The 15,860-nt window shown below is 56.2% G+C and overlaps 1 pseudogene; it reads left to right on the forward strand.

Moving 5' to 3' along the window:
• The first annotated feature begins 411 nt into the window (after window positions 1–411).
• The window catches only part of LOC141968913 (transmembrane protein 209-like), a 62,254-nt pseudogene continuing 46,805 nt past the window's right edge, over window positions 412–15,860 (forward strand).

Here is a 15,860-nt window from a genome sequence, read left to right on the forward strand (position 1 = left end):
AAACTGCAGAGCTGTGCAAGGCCTTTCCTGCCTCTGGCTCCCTCTGCTTGGAGAAGGCAGGAGCTTTGCCTCTGGCTGCTGAAGGATGTTATTTTTCAAAACTGAGGTTGGAATCTGTCTCTGTCCTCTTATCTGCACCTCACTGGAGGAGGTGGACGCTGTTCCTCAGTATTGAGGTGGCAATGCTGGCAGGGGAGTTCATCGAAGAAATATCATCTATTTTCACTGGTAAAAAGAATCTGATTTTTCTTTTTTTAAGATGCTAAACATGACTCTGGCTAAAGGTAAAGTCCATTTACAGAGTCTGTTTTGGATTACTGCTTTTTTTTCCTGAATCCTGTGCTGACTGAGGGTCTTACTGTATAAAAGTTGTCAAATTCTGTCATTTCTCTGTGTTTGTTGTTAGAGATCATGGCACCAGAACCAGCAACTTCCATCATCGACAGGGCCGTCACGATGAGGAAGGAGATGGAAGCCCGGAAAGGGCTCTTGGCCTGGGCACTCCTTCACGTGTCTCTCGCAGGCATGCTGTGTACTGAAATGTGCGTTAATTGTCACACCTGAGTCAAACAAGCAAAGCCTCCTCCTTCCTGTCTCCCGAAATATTTCCTGGGACTGAGTAGTTGCAAAATGCTAACTTCTTTTTTTTCTTTTCCGGACTGGAAATCTCATCAGCTCCTATTACAACACCGCCTGCTGGCCGCTCTGATATCTTGGTGAGTTGCTGCAGCATTTAAATTAGTTTTCAAGGTTCTTTTCTTTTTTTCACTTGTCAGTTTGATTGCTGGAGAGGCAGTCTTTAAACTAGCTTTTTTTAAAAAAAAATGCATTTTTTTGTTTGTTTTAAATGTAAACCAAAGACATAGTTTGCTTTCCGCTGTCTCCCTTGAAATTTGGAATTTCATCCGTGTTAGTGACAGGTAAGGAGTGTTAACAGCTTTCTTAGACAGGAAGAACTTACTTGGTGCCTTAAATCTGTTGACCGTGTAGAGGAAGGCTTTGAGGAACACGGCAGATTTTCCTGCTCTGTTGTACCATGGGCGTGGATGGCATTTCACAAGAATTCAAGTTTGTTTTGGAGGAGCAGACTCTAAGCCAGCTGTATCAAATATGATTAGAGGATGAAGCAGGAGGAGGAGGAAAATCATGAGATGAGTTACAGATGAATTGGCAGAAGATGTTTTTTGAGAAATACTGTGAAACTTCATTGTAGTAGATTTGGAAAACAACTGTCCATCTTTAAAAATTCAATTTTAGCAGTGTCAATTAATCTCAGTACAGAAAGGAAAATTATCTCCAATGGTTCTGGCATAAAAAGGTGAAGAAATCTTGGCTGTTGCCCAAATTGGTACTTACTGACAGCACTAATAATTAGACCTGGTTTTAATGGGCATATGCCCGTTTTTGCAAACAAGACACTTTGGTTATTCTCCGTGCTCAAGCTACGATAAAAACTTCTCTGTTTCTTCTAGAACTCGCACTTGCATCTCTGCTCAGCCTGAACGCCGCCTCTGGTTTCTGGGTGTGCTTCAAATACGCAGGGGCACCGACCAGCCTGTCGTGAGTCCTGGCCAGCAGAGCCTGCTGGGGTTGCAGAATGCAGGTGGGTGCAGTCAATATCTCTGGCAATTCTTTTTGAATTCTTTTGTTTTGTTTCAAGATGGTGTCTCTCTCAAGGGCAGGATTCTCTAGCGAAGCGCGTTCTGAATCGCCTCCTCTGACAGGAGCAATAAACTGAATTACCGCAGCGTATTAAAATTCACCACGTCACGTGACAATTTGTTGAGTGTTTGTGGGAGAACTGGAGGGGAAACAAACACAGGCGGTGGGAAAGGGCAGGATGAGAGCGGCTGCTGAAGGACAGGGAGGGACTTGAACCCTGTGAGGTTGGCCAAGGAGTTTGTGACTTGTCCGTGGAAGCAGGAGCCAGGCAGAGAGTGCAGGTCCATATTTAATTTTGATGTCCCACTACTGTCTCGCTGGGTAAGGAGAATGAAAGGAGAGGGACAGACAGAGCTTTGTGTGAAGTCTGAAATGAGCCACTCAGAAATCTTTTGGAGATCAAAGCAAAGTTCTAAAAAGAAGCTGACAAGGCAAATATACCAAAATCGAGATGCTGGCACGGTAGTATTGCGCTCTGCTCGTCTGGCCTAGAAAACGGGGAGCAGACGGTTGTAACGCTGTAACACCAAGGTTTGAGCATCTCCTGTGTTCATTTGCACAGATCAGTTGAGACATTCAGCGGCTCAAGATGCACAGAGTAGGCAGGTAGAGCTGAGCTGATGAAATAGGCGATGGAATAGAGAAACCCCTGGGTTACGCAAGGTGCCTGGTAACACTGAAATCTGAAGCTGCAGGATTGGTGCTGAGGTGTTGTCCTGTGTCTCAGTCTTCTCTTTTTTCCTGTCAGTGACTTGACTGCCGAGTTCTGTAGGGGCCAGATTTTTCTAGCATCCCTTCTTGCATCTTTTCTAAATCGCCTTAAGATAGCGTTGTGTGCGTGTCTAAGCGGGGAGGAGAGTTTGGGGCTGCTGCATCCGCGATGCTCATTCTGTTTTTCCTTCCCGCAGCGGTACAAACAACTCCACCACGTGAGCTGGCGGCACCTTCTCCTCCGCCCCGGGGCCAGAGTGTGCTGAGTTACAGCCTGTCCCGCCGCCCTCGCGCCCGCCCACAGTTTGGTACCGGTTGTGTCCCGGGGTGCAGCCCCCAAGGACGGGCTCTGCCAAGCGGCAGCGCTTCTTACGTCAGTGCTGGAACCTATTCCCCGAGCAGCAGCTGCACTCGGGTAAGGACCAGGACAGCTCCCCAGCGTGCAGTTTGGGTCTTCGTTTGGTGCCCTGTGCCGCTGAAGGGGAGCGGTAGCCACTGGAGAGTTGTCTATGTGTGTGTTTGCTCCTTTTGCAAAGCGGATCTAAATTTGTCATATTGGGATTTGTCCTTCTTCCCTAGTGCCACTTCCTCGGTTTAGAGCAGCTGGTTTGTTTCAGAACAAAGCAAAGCCAAGCAATCAAAATGTAAGTGCAAAGGAGACCACAAAAACCCAATCCAGACCCCAAATGAGAGTCTTTTATGTTCATGTCGTTTAGAAATCAAGGTGGAATTCTGTCTTCCTTCTGTGACACAACCGTTTGTTTTCCTTTGCCCAAGGTTTCCAGCTCCTCTCCCAGCAGGTCACCGTCCCCCCTAGCGCTGGGCCACTGGAAAGCGGCAGGTTAAGGTCTCGTTGCGGCTCTTCCCCCGCTCTGTGTAATTCTGCGGGCGCAGAGGAGGATGTGACAGACCTCAGGGCACTGCACGCCTTCCTTCGGAGAGAGGAACAGAAGCGGCGGAGAGTCCAACTCGGTAAAAACCAAAGTGATTTGATGGGAAAAGCTTGGTCAGGAGAAGGGGGTGCGTTTGTTGGAGATTGGCTTTTATGGATGAGAAAAGTCCCAAAGGATTCCAGTGCAGCCGTACTAGGAGATAGACCTGACTCGTTTGTGGTGATCGCCTGTGACTGGGTAAAGGCGGCTGCTGACTAGTGGAGTCTCCTGCTGAGTGGTTCGGACGTGAGGTGGGACACTGTCATTTCTACCTGTCTCCATGGCTTAGGACCTCCAGAACGTTTTCCTCCAAAGATTTGCTGGGGATGGGCTGGGAACGTGTGCTGAGAGATTGTCTCTGTGGCACCCGTTGGCCGTAGCGGCCCGTGATAAGCTGCCGGGCTCTGTTGCCGTGTGATGAGAGGGATATTTTGTGGAGAAGGCGTTTCAGATGCGGGGGTGAATTACCTGCAGGCAGTTTTTGTCCTGGATAGGGACAGTCGGGGTGCAGTAGTTGTTTCTGCAGACCGACCTCAGTGTCCCTATTCATGGCAGTTCGTGTCCTTGTGTCTGGCCAAAGCCTTCATATCCTGACCTGCTGTGCCTGTGCTGTTGCGTCGAGAACTTCTTGGCAATGACTGTACGTGAGTGTTTAATGAAGGAATCGTTTCAGGGTGTTTGGATTCCAGCTCTCCTTCCAGCAGCCCAGCTTTGGGGAACTGCAGCCGTTCCATCGCCAACTGCGCGCAGGTGCTGAGAAAGTTCCGGTACCAGCTGGCCTGCAGGCCCCGGGCCCCATCACCACACAAGGATGTACCTGACCTGCGCTCGATACGGGCTGCAGAAGGGGTAAATTCCACAGCAAAAGTGGTCAAGGGAGAGAAACGGGTCTGTAAAGTACACAGCTTTGTGCAGAGGTTTGGATTCGAGCTGCATCAGGAATGTGGGAGAGAGAAATCCTCGAGCGCTGAGCTGTCTTCATCCAGCTTGCGAAGCTCGTGGTCACTGTAAATGGCCATTGCAAACTCTGAACTGTAGTGGGAAAAGGATTTCTCCCTTGGAGAGCAAGGCTCACACTGGATACAATCCATTTCTGATCTAAAACTGGAGTTGGAAGGGATTTGTGTTGAACCCCGTGGAACAGCTGAAGGACATAAAGCATAAAGCCTTTACGCTGGCGTCTGAAAGAAGTCTGATGCCAAGGAACGCCATTCCCGTGGCCTCAGTGAAATGGGATCGATTATTTCCTACGTTACCCTGATGAAACTGCCCATTCAGGTACCTCTTCCATCAAGCCTGCAGTTCAGAGCAATTTTATCCTCGTAGAGCAGAGAGCTTCAGACTGACTTTGGGCTCATGGCGGGTGGCTGTAGCGTGACTGGAGAGTGAGCGCGTCCTCCGTGAAGCTGCTGTAGGAGTCCCGTGATCCAGCCAGCAGGTGTGTAAGAATTTGGGGAAAAATGCGGTTGGAATGATGTAGTTAGCGTCAGAAACTGTCACAGACCCTACAAACTCTTGGTATTCTCTGAAGTTCTCACACGTAGTTAATGGCCCTTTCCATAGGTCTGGGCCCGGGGGACGATGCAGCGCCACCTCCTTGGTCACGTGGATTCCTGGACCACGAAGGTCAGAAACGTCGGTCCCGTCTGGGGCCGAGACGTCCCGTCTCTGTGACGAGGTTTGGTTTTCCTTGCTGGAACTCAGATTTCTAAATTGGTGTTTCTGCAGTATTTCTAGCTCGCTCTCCCGGGCTCAAAGCGTGGAAAATTCCAACCCAAAGGCTGGGTTTTTTCTGACTGTCCCGAGCAGCGTAATAAAAGCAAAAGGAAAAACCTTGGTCTTAGTTAGCAACAGCCCTTGCTGGAGCAGGGCAGAGTGAATCGCACATGGTGGCAAAACAGTCAGTCGAGCTTTGGATTGCCCCTTCACTCACAGAATCTGTTGGGTCTAAAGTTTTGCTTGTGGGTTTTGTGTGGGTTTTTTGGGATTTGGTTTTAAATAAGGGTGGTGTAAAGCAAAGATGAGTATGAGATCCGTGCCAGACTGCTGAGCATCTGTTCCTAAACCCAGGGCCAGCACGCATCAGTTCCCAGCTCCTGTCGCATACAAATCCCACACGGAGTGTTTGTCAGCTTCTTGATTTCCCCAGACCAATGTGAGAGGGAGTGGCCTCATCAAAGTATAAATTCCCTTTATGGGTGGAGGGCTGTGCTTCATCATACCCCTTGCCTCACAGTTCAGAAAAGCTTCAGAAAGCAAAGCTTTACCTGATACTTTCTAGAGATGTGTTTTCCTGACTCCTTTATTTGGATTTTCTGGTCATTTAGTCCTCTAGTCTTTTAGACCTTTTAGTCCATTTCTATACTGAATTTTCTGGTCTTTTAGAAAGTATTAGAGAGTCACTGAAACTCCGCCTGACTTGATACTCTAATTGAATTCCTTTTGTCCTTGGCTGGCTTCAGTATTTCTGTTGTTAAGCTCCTTTGTGACTGTAACAGTGATGCTGGAGGTGAGGGAGGAGGCTGCCAAATTGAGGGGGTCGGGGTTGCAGAAGCACCTCTGGGGAGCTCGGGAGCAGGCAGCTGCCCCGTGTCAGGCGTCAAGCGAGGGGGCAGAAGGGGCTTGGCTGAGCAGGGACCTGCTCGCTGAGCTGCAGAGCAAAAGGAATGGCACCCTCTCTGGGAGCAAGGTCAGGCTTGGCAGGAAGGGGCAGAGCCGTGGCTCGCACACGCGGGGAGGAGAGAGGAGAGGCCAAAGCTCAGTTAGAGCTGGGAGCGGCCAGTGATGTGTCTGACAACGAGAAGGGATTTTTCAGTAGGATTGTAGCCAGAGGAGCTCTGAAGAAAACATCAGTGTGAGACTTGTTGAGGGTGGTCACCTGACAGAGAGGCGTGGGGGAGACATCGGCCTGTCAGCCCTGCACAGCCCCTGAGCAGCAGCGGGGCTTTGATGAGAAACAGGCCTTGGGGGAGAGATCAGAAACTGCCGAGTTGTGCCGAGGTGTCAGGGAAAAACAAGGGACAGCTGCCACCCCGAGCTGTGGGACAGTGCTGAACTGTGAGGAGTTCCCGCCGCGGGAACAGCGCCTGGGCGAGCAGGGGATCGGTCTGCACAGCGTGTGAGAGTGCTCTGTGCTGGTAGGAGGAAAGGTTGAGAGCTGCCTAATTGCTGATTCGCTAATTATGAAGTAAGAGCTTTAGCGAGAGCATAAGTAGGTACTATTGTAAGAATAGAGGGTCTTTCCTTCTGCACTTCAGTGGAGAGTCCGTGCCTCAGTTGCCACACGTGGGAGGTTTGACTGAGCAGGGCCGGCCTGCTTGGCAGATCCTCTGGGACTCACGGACCAGGTGGCTTTTGCTAAATGCACGTCCCAGTGTTTGAAAGTTCCACCCCCCATTGCTCTCAGTGCAGTTTCAGCAGTCCATTGTACCGCTCCATTTTCCCAGAGGCTGGTGCAGGATTGGGGATGTGATACACCCCCCAGTGCCACGTTCTTTGGCCCAAGCGTCTGTGAGGCTGTTTTGGAAATGAGTCCCTTTATCTGATTCAATCCTTTTTGGGGTGCCATGTCACCACAAGACTTGCTTCTCAAGACCTAAAATATTGTTCCAGGCAGTGGCATGAGGCACGGCATAAGTTTCCAACCAACCAGTGGCTGCTTCCACCATTGTAAGCACACAGGGTTTGTCGTGCCGAGTTTGTGGGAGCGTGATAGAATCAATCTGCCAGGCCTCCCCATATTTATACTTTAACCATCGTCCCCTGTACCAAAGGGGATTTAACCGTTTGGTTGCTTGATGGCAGCACGTCTCACATTCATGGACCACCTGTGCAATAACATCCATGGTTAAGTCCACCCCTCGGTCACTTGCCCATCTCTGTGTTCCATCTCTGCCCTGATGGCCTGAGGAGTCAAGGGCCCAGCGAGCCAGAAATCGTTCACCCTTATGCTGCCAGTCCAGATCCACGCGAGCCACCTTAATCTTAACCCACCTGTTGGTTGTTCCGATGTTCTTCAGTGTCCTGACTCTCGGGTACGTGAGCACCTACACGCTGTACTTTCACAGCCAGGTTCTCTACCCCAGCAGCAGTATCTCACCCTCACTGAGTGCAGCCCAGACGGGTTTGCCTCTCGCTGCCCGTGGCCCCGTTCCCACTGCTGTAACCACCCCCACAGCGCATTTGCCACCACCCCGAGTCAGTGCAGAGACAGAGCACTGGCCACCTCTCTCGCTCGGCGGCAGCCAAGGCCACCTGGATGGCTTTCACCTCTGCACACTGACTCGGTAGGCACGGGCCAGGCCCCAGCACGTTGCAGTGAGCTGGGTCTCTCTGCAGTTACCCGGGTGACACCATACCTTTTCCAAATATTTGACTAGTTTTTGGGGATTCTGCACCTGTTTGGGAGTGAAGTTCCAATACACCGGAGGTGGCCACTGTTCTGGGCACTTGCCCGTGCTGTCCCACACCCCCAGCCACTCATAATTCTCCAGCCTTGGGGTAGATCTCTGGGTGATTCTCTTCAATAGTTGCTTAACCCTGAACAAAGCCTGTACCACGTGTGGGAACACACTGGCTCCCAGCAGTAAGATGACCACGTTAGTTGGATATTCAAAATTCCCCAAATTCTCAAACAGAGTTGTAAGTAGCCTCAGGACTGACAACTTCATCGTGCCATCGATCGGTGTTACACAGTTCAGCAAAATGAAAATCTTAACCCAGCTCCCATGGGTGCTGAGCAGCAGCAGGGGGACTATATACAGCAAATGAGGAGAGGCAGTTTTAAGGAGCCAAGCGATGGACGTTATGCCCAGCAATTGATAAGCCGATGTAATGAATGCTTTAACCAATGGCTATGACACACTGACCCGATCTGCCGTTATCTCGACCCTTCGAGCCCCACGCTGGGCCCCAAAAAGGACTCTCGTGGTTTGAACTCTGTCAGAGCCAAAGACCACGCAGCCGCTTGCTCACCCTCCCCTTGGGGGAATGGGGGAAGAGAGTGGAGGGACACAAGGAAAACTCGTAGGTTGAGATAAAAAACCACCAGTTTAGTGACTGTAATAAAACAATAACAGTAATAGAAAGTACAGATGGGTGATGCCCAAGGCGATTGCTCAGCACCCACCGACCGATACCCAGCCCGCTCCCGGCCAGCGCCCCCGACAGAACAGAGATCCTGCCGTCACAACACACAGCCCTGGGGCTGTGCTTCCTCCCAGCTGGAGAAAATTAACTCTACCCCAGCTGAAACCAGGACCCTGTTGTAGCAGATTAAAGCTACTCTGTGAGCGTGGGACAGAACTGGACACGGGCGAGCAAACGCTTCAGGTGACCGCAAAGTGGGGCAGGGCAGTCTGGAGTGTTTCTGTCGGGACCAAAGCAGGTGCTCGGGGGGCTGTGCTGGGGTGTGTGAACGCTCCAGGACGAGCCGGGGGGTGCAGGAAGGTGCTGAGGGGAAATGATGGGGGCCTGGGGACACCCTGAGAGGAGCTGTTGGCCAATGGCGAGCTGGGTCCCTCCCCCCTGCAGCGGAACCCTGCCCCACCCGGCCTGGGTGACGCGTCACCGTGACCCCCTTTGTGACACGCTTCTGTGTCTCCCCCGGCACCGTATCACGGTGTCTGACAACACGGGGAAGGGACAGGGCAGGAGCGCAGCGAGGAGACTCCTGAGCACGGCCCACGTCTTTTCCCATCGCTCCCTAAAGCTGAACCCCCCACGGCCCCTCAACCACTTTCCTCCATTTTTGAGGATGGCAGAGAGACCCCCCAGCAGCCCCAGGGTGGTTTGGGAGGAGGTGGGGGCTCCCCAGGAGAGCAGCTCTCTTCCAGAGCCCTGTGAGGTGTCCGTGGTCCAGCCGCTGCAGATGGGTGAGTAGAGGGCTCCGCGGGGCTGGCTCGATGCCGGGACCCCATTTCCTCGGCGTGGGGCCATTTAAAGCTCTGCGCCGCCCGGGAGGCTCGTTGGGAAGGTGGCGTGTCTACTGACTCTTCCTTGTTACCTGTAGGCGAGATCCTGCCGGAGGAGGATCCAGAGCTCACAGAGCTCCAACCAAGACGGGATTCTGAGAGCACCTCGTTGCTTTCTTGGCTTGACAGCAGCAACATGACAATGGTAACGAGCTCCCAGGGACCCTTGTCCGTGGCATCAGCTTGTGCAGCAAAGGGACCCAGGGACGGTTGAGCTGATCAGCCGTGCAGCACCGTCGGCATGCTCGGAGTGACACGCCTTCCCCCCATCCCTCCTCCCGTAGGTGTCTGGCGAACACCTCCGGCCTTCTCAGAGGACGGACATTCTCCTCGTGGCCATCGAGGCCTTGACGGCAGACGATGCCAGTGACAGGCAGATGGGCAGTGACATCGTGGACATGGCTGTGAGGGACCCCGCATCCTGGCTGATGGATGTAAGTGCCCCGTGGCTGGATTGTCCTTCCATGTCAAGTCTTGTTCTTCCCTCCTGCCCTAACACAGCTCTCAGGCACCCAAAACCCATTTCAAGGCAGCAGGGAGGGGTGGGAATGGCAGCACCATCCTTACCCATGTCCCCTCCAGGTGCCAAAAGTGATGAGATACATCCACAAAAATGTGGAGCACATCTGCACGGAGCCAGCCCGGAACAGCCTGGACTCGCTGCTGCTGCTGCTGACCAGCTGGAGCCCCAGGGAGGTGGTCAGGAGCCTTCTGAGTATCCCTCCAGCGTGTGACAGGTACCGGCCCCGACAGCCTTGAGGGCTTGTTTCCATGGGGAGAGTGGCCCAGAGACTCTGGCTGCCAGACCACGGGAAACTGCGGGATATCCCCGAGGAGCAGGGCTCTCCATCCCACCACGCTTCCCCCTTCAGCCCGAGCCGGCCCCAGCAGAGCCCCTGCCCCACGGGAACAGAACCTCACCCCCCTCTGCCTCCCCGGGCACCCCGAAATGAGGGGGTGGGCAGGGCCGGGGTCCGGAGGAGCCGAGGCAGCCCGACTGACCGAGTTGGCTCTGGCTCCGCAGCGCTGCCGTGGCCATGTGGGAGGTGCTGATCTCCACGCCCTGGGAGTTATGCACCATCTTGCCGGAGCTGGTCAGCGTGCTGGAGGACTGCCGAGAGCGCAGGGTGTTCAGCTCTGCCGTGGATGACGCCTGCATCTACCCCTTGGCTGTGAGTGACCCACACCCAGCCCCACCGCTCTGCCTTCCTCCTCCTCCTCCTCCTCCTTCCCCTGCTCAGCACCAGCCAGACCCCTGTGCCACACGCTCGGGCCCACCCCACGCTGGTTTGGCCCCACCAAGCCTGTCCCGGCACAGGCAGCGCTCTGCCCTCCCCCTGCCTGCATCCCCCTGCCCAGCTCCGCAGCCTGGAGACCCCGGGAAGGGGCAGAAACCAGAGTCAAGGCGGTTGCTGGTCCTGGGTCAGAGACGTGGGGACTCGGAGGTGGTTTCAGGGGGAGAGGAGACATTTCCCATGGACCGTGCTGGTGGGGAGGAGGGAGCCCTGCAGCTCTGCTGGTCTCTCACCACTGTCTCCGTTTTAGCTCCTGGTCTGCACCGACATTGATGACAAGGACTTTGCTGCCCTCTACAATGCGCAGAGGTTCCTGAGGCATCCCGGCCCGGTGACGCTCTCGCTGGTGCTCACGGGCCTCATCACACTTTCAGAAACACCCGAAACGGTGAGCGGGGGGTCGGCAAGGGGAGACACACTGGTATCCGGGGCCTGGGGGATGCGGTGGCTTGGCCCCGTCTGGGAGGATGAGGGGTGATGGCTCCAAGCACCCTCCCTGCTCTGAGGGGGCTGGGGGGTGCCTGGGGGGGGTCCTTCACTGCTTCACAAGAAGGTGACTGGTGTGTTCCGTACAGGCAAGGAAAATGCTGGTGTTGCTGCCCGACATCATGGAGAACTTGCTGGCAGCCAACGCCGATGTCAGGATGAAGGCCCTGATGCTCTTCGTCAACATGATGGGTCACATGAAGAGGGAAGAGGCCAACCTCATCTCTCTGAGGGTTGCAGAGAAGCTCCTGCCCCTCTTTGATGATGTAAGTCTGCCATGGGAGCCTGAGCAGAGGCGATGGGTGAGAGATGGCTGCCCTCCAGTGCGGCCATGCGGGAAGCATTTGGGCAGGGGTCCCCCCCTTGCTCCTCTTGCGTAGCCTTTTGGGGCTCTTCCTCTCCCCGCTCCTCTTCCGTGGCCTTTCAGTGCTCTGGGGCCGTTATGCTGCAGCCGCAGGTCTGGCCGACGGCTCCTGGTTCAGGATCTGATCCCGGAGCAGCTCCTCTCCCCCGGCCACGCTAACGCCCCTGCTCCCCGTGGGCGAGGAGCGGCTGGTGCTGAGCTGCCTCTGTCCTCCTCCCTGCCAGGAGTGCAGCCGGGTGCGGGAGCTCTCCATCCGCCTCTTCAAAGACGTGATGAAGACCGCGGTGGGGAGAAACAAGAGAAAAATGGTGAAGACAGCACAGAGGGTCCTGGTCCCACTGTTACTCCGTATGAGCGACCAGGTGGAGAGCGTGGCCAAGGTGCGGTGACCAGCGATTGGTGTCACGGGGAAGGGTGTGCTGACACCACGGGGGTGGCCTGGGCGTGAGGGACAATGGGAATGTGTGTCACCGCAGGGTCCCGCTGCACTGGTCCCAGTGCTGCAGAGCTGGAGGGGGAGTTGGGGACCCCCCGGCCCACAGGAAGGGTCCCTGCAGCCCCAGCACGAGCAGGGCCAGAGAACCTGGCACAGACAGTTCCCTGCTCAGCCGGGGCCGGCTCCCAGAGCGCGGGATGGCCCCAGCAATGAAGGGGGATCCAATCCCGGGATCACCCCGTGCCCCCAGCTCAAAGCCAGGCCCAGAGCAGGAGGATGCCAGGTCTTCTCCCCGGGCTCTGGTGCCATCTCCCAGCCTCTGCTTCTCCGCAGGCTTCCCGGGACACCCTCAGCGCCTGTGGAGAGTTCCTGGGCAGGAGGAGGCTCAGATCCGCGGCCAAGACATGGCAGACAGACCTGATCGGACAGTGCTTGGTGAGGACACCCCCCACACCCCGGGGCGGGCTGGACGGGGGCTGCAGCCGTGCCTGGGGGGGCTGTGCCTCTCTGCATCGGCGCCCTGCTCCAGCCCCGCTGCTCCAGCTGCAGCCTCCTTCCCTGCCCTCCAGCACGCAGCCCCCAGGGGCTCTTCTCCAGGAGAGCCCGGCCCAGCGGGGCCCTGGCAGCGGGACGGAGGGGTCTCAGCACCCCCAGCCCCCTCTGCCTGCGGCTCTCTCTGGCCCTCAGCCCCACGGGGCTCCCGGCTGGGAGATGGGAGGTACTGGGAGGGAGCGGGGGTGCTGGCAGGAGGGACTGGTCCGGACGGCTGCGGAGGGTCTGTACCAGCCCCGTGCCCTTGTGCTCCCTCAGATAACGCACAGGAAGAGCAGGGTGGACGAATACCTGCTGCAGAGCCTGCCCTACCTGAAGGACCCTCAGGCCACTGTGCGGGAGGCGGCCGTCAGGTTCATCGGTGAGTCCCCGGGGACCCATTTCTGGCCGCCCGGCCCCAGTTCCCACTGGTGGGCTCGCTGGGGGTCTTGCTGGGTCCCACTGCCCCCTTGCTGGGGCACAGCCCTGCCCAGGGGGAGCAGAGCTCTGACATTACCTCTGTGCCCCAGGTCTTGCTGCGCGGCACCGGAGGATCCTCAGCCAGGAGAGTGTGGGGGACATCTGCGATGGTGAGTAGGGACAGAGCCCGGGCAGGTGCTGCCGTGCCCGGCCCCGCCCCAGGAAAATACTCCAGGGGCAGACGAGCAGTTTCAGGAGGTTTTTTTCAAGAGCAGCTTCACAGTTGTTTGTGTCTTAACACATAGGTTAGCATATCTCTTTAGTAAGGTCTTGAAATTGGAGGAATTTTGTTTTCTCACCAAAAAGGAAGGGACTTTGTGGGGAAAGAACAGCCATCCCTGTCGTGCCCCTTGCCAGGAGGCTGATGATGTCCTGGCTCCACGCTGGGATGCTCAGATCAATACACGGGCTCGTTGAGGCCACACACAGCTCTAGACCCGCTCGTACAGCAAACGAAAAAATGACTCTGAGGCCTGGCCCGGTCCTGAGCCCCTCTGTGTGTCGGGGGCACACGGGTCGTTCCTGAGCAGCAGCGTCAGCCGCTCTGGTTCTCTCACCGGCTCCTCCTGGCAGGGAAGGAGATGGCTGGGGCTGGCATGGGCTGGGGGGGGTCCTGGGGGTCCCCGCAGGCACTGGGGGCTCACGGCTGCTCTGCTCCCTTCTCTCACAGCGCTCCTGCCCTTGGGGAAAGACTCGGAACTCTCCATCAGGTCCCTGGCAGCCGACACCGTCTCACTCCTGACAACAGAGCAGAGTCTGAGATCAAGATGGAGCCTGCGGTCGCTGTGCTGCTGGCTCTGATGAGCCTCCGAGAGACCAAATGCTCTGGAAGACGGCTGTACTGGATTAATGATTTTTTTAAATAAAGCTGGAGCCACAAGCCACTGGGACTCCGTAGCGTCCTTCCCACGGGGACCCCCCTGAGTGTGCTGAGCAGGGTCCCCCCCGGCCTCTGCCGCTACCCCAGGACCGCACACCCGCACCCAGCCCGGAGAGGAGGAGGAGGAGGAGGAGGGAAGCTTTAGCCCATCCTGCCCCTCCCGAGACACCTCAGGGCACGAAAAGGCACCGCCAAGCTGGCACGTCGCCATTTCTCCCAGCACCAAAATCCTCTCCTGTACTGGGGAGCTGAGCTGGTTTTGACTGGGCACTGGTTAGTTGCTAGAACATTCTGGGGTCAAACTGGGGGATTCTGGGGTCCAAAGAGAATTTTGGGGAAAAAGTGGGAGGCTTTTGGGGATGCTGGTGGAGATTTTGTGGTAAAACTGTGGGATTTTGACATTCAGGATAGATTTGGGGATGAAAAATAGGAATTTTGGGGGTGCTGAGGCTGATTTGGTGTCAAACTGGGAAATTCTGGGATCAAAAGTGGGAGATTTGGGAGTCAGAAATGGGAGATTTGGGGGTCAAACATGGAAATTTTGTGGTAAAATTGGGGGATTTGATGGTGAAACGTGGATCCTGGGGCCATGGATGGTTTTGGGGTGAAAAGGGGTTTGGGGGTCTCACCCTGCAGCACCCAGGTGAGGGTGGCCCCGGTGATGGTGGCAGCGCTGTCCCCCACCCCCACGGCCTGGAGGACCACCCAGGTGGTCAGGGCGCCCATCAGGGTCTGTACAGAGCTCCCAGCCACACCCAGTTACTCCCAGTTACCCCCACCTGCCTCCCAGCTACTTCCCAGTCCTTCTTAACCCCCAGACACCTCCCAGTAGTCCCCCACCACATTCAATTACCAGTGACCCCCAGCCCATCCCAGTGCTCCCAGTTACTACCCAGTTACCCCCACCTACACCACCTCCCTCCCAGTTACCTCCCAGTCTCTCCCAGCACAGCCCTGGCTCCTCCCAGTGGCCCCCAACCACCTTCCAGTGTCTCCAGTCCTCTCCTAGTGCTCCCAGTTACCCTCCCAGTTACCTCTCAGTCCCCCAGGTCCCTCCTAGTAGCCCCCAGCTGCCTCCCAGTGCCCTCCAGTCCCCTCCAAGCAGCCCTTCTGGTGAACCCCAGCCCCTTCCCAGTTCCTCCCAGTGGCACCTGGAGTTCCTCCCAGCACTAGTACTGGAGGTAGTTGGGGCTGATGCTCTCGGGGTACACCTGAGGCAGCAGCATCTGCTGAGGGGGGACACATGGAGGGGGGTGGGGGTCAGGTACCCCTGGGACCCTCAGGGACCCCAAATCACCCCTGTGGCCTCTCCAAACCCCATTCGCCCCCCCCTGCCCTAGTCCCTCCAAAATCCCCTTAGCCCCTGCCCAGATCCCACTGGCCCCCCAGTTCTCCATTTTCCCCCCCAAGATTCCAACAGTCTCCCCGGAACCTACCGGCCGCCCCTTCTCCCCGTCCTCCTCCAGGCGCGGGGCACCCGATGGGGAACGGCTGCGCCTCCTCCTCTGCCCCTCGGCGTCAGGGGCTGAACAGCAGCCGGGTCCCCGCTGCCCGCGCAGCCTCTGCCCCGCTCACAGCCGCGATGCTCCTCCTGCTCGGAGCGCAGGAGGGATCTGCCCCAAGGAAATACCCAGTCATGGCCTTGTTTTAAGAAATCCCGTGGCCGTGAGCGTCTGGGCAGCGCGGTGTTGGGGAACGTCACCCCTTGGCTCCAGCTCCGCTCTGCAGCAAACAGATGAAGTTTGTTGTTGAACTGACGTTTGCAGCGGTTACACTCAGACGTTCAGTGCCTCCTTCTCTTCTCCTGGTGTTCCCCACACCCCTCCTCCCCGGCTCCTCTCCCACGGCCCGACCACCTCTGTCCCTGCTCCAAAGGCCGCCGCTGAATTCAGCTGTTCCATCCCCGGGTCGGGCTTTTCCTGGCGGGGGTCAACCCACCACAGCCGGGCCCCTTCTCTCCCCGGGGAAGGCACAAACCAAAGCAATCCTACCGGGAACGAGCAGAGCACCAGGAGGAAAGGGTCTCTGAAATTCAGTGATGTCTGAAAATCTCGACGACGTCTCTGTCCCCAAAACGAGGATTAACGCGTTTGTGGTGACTCGTACACGCA

Source organism: Athene noctua, chromosome 21 (assembly GCF_965140245.1).
Source record: "Athene noctua chromosome 21, bAthNoc1.hap1.1, whole genome shotgun sequence".
Taxonomy (NCBI): domain Eukaryota; kingdom Metazoa; phylum Chordata; class Aves; order Strigiformes; family Strigidae; genus Athene; species Athene noctua.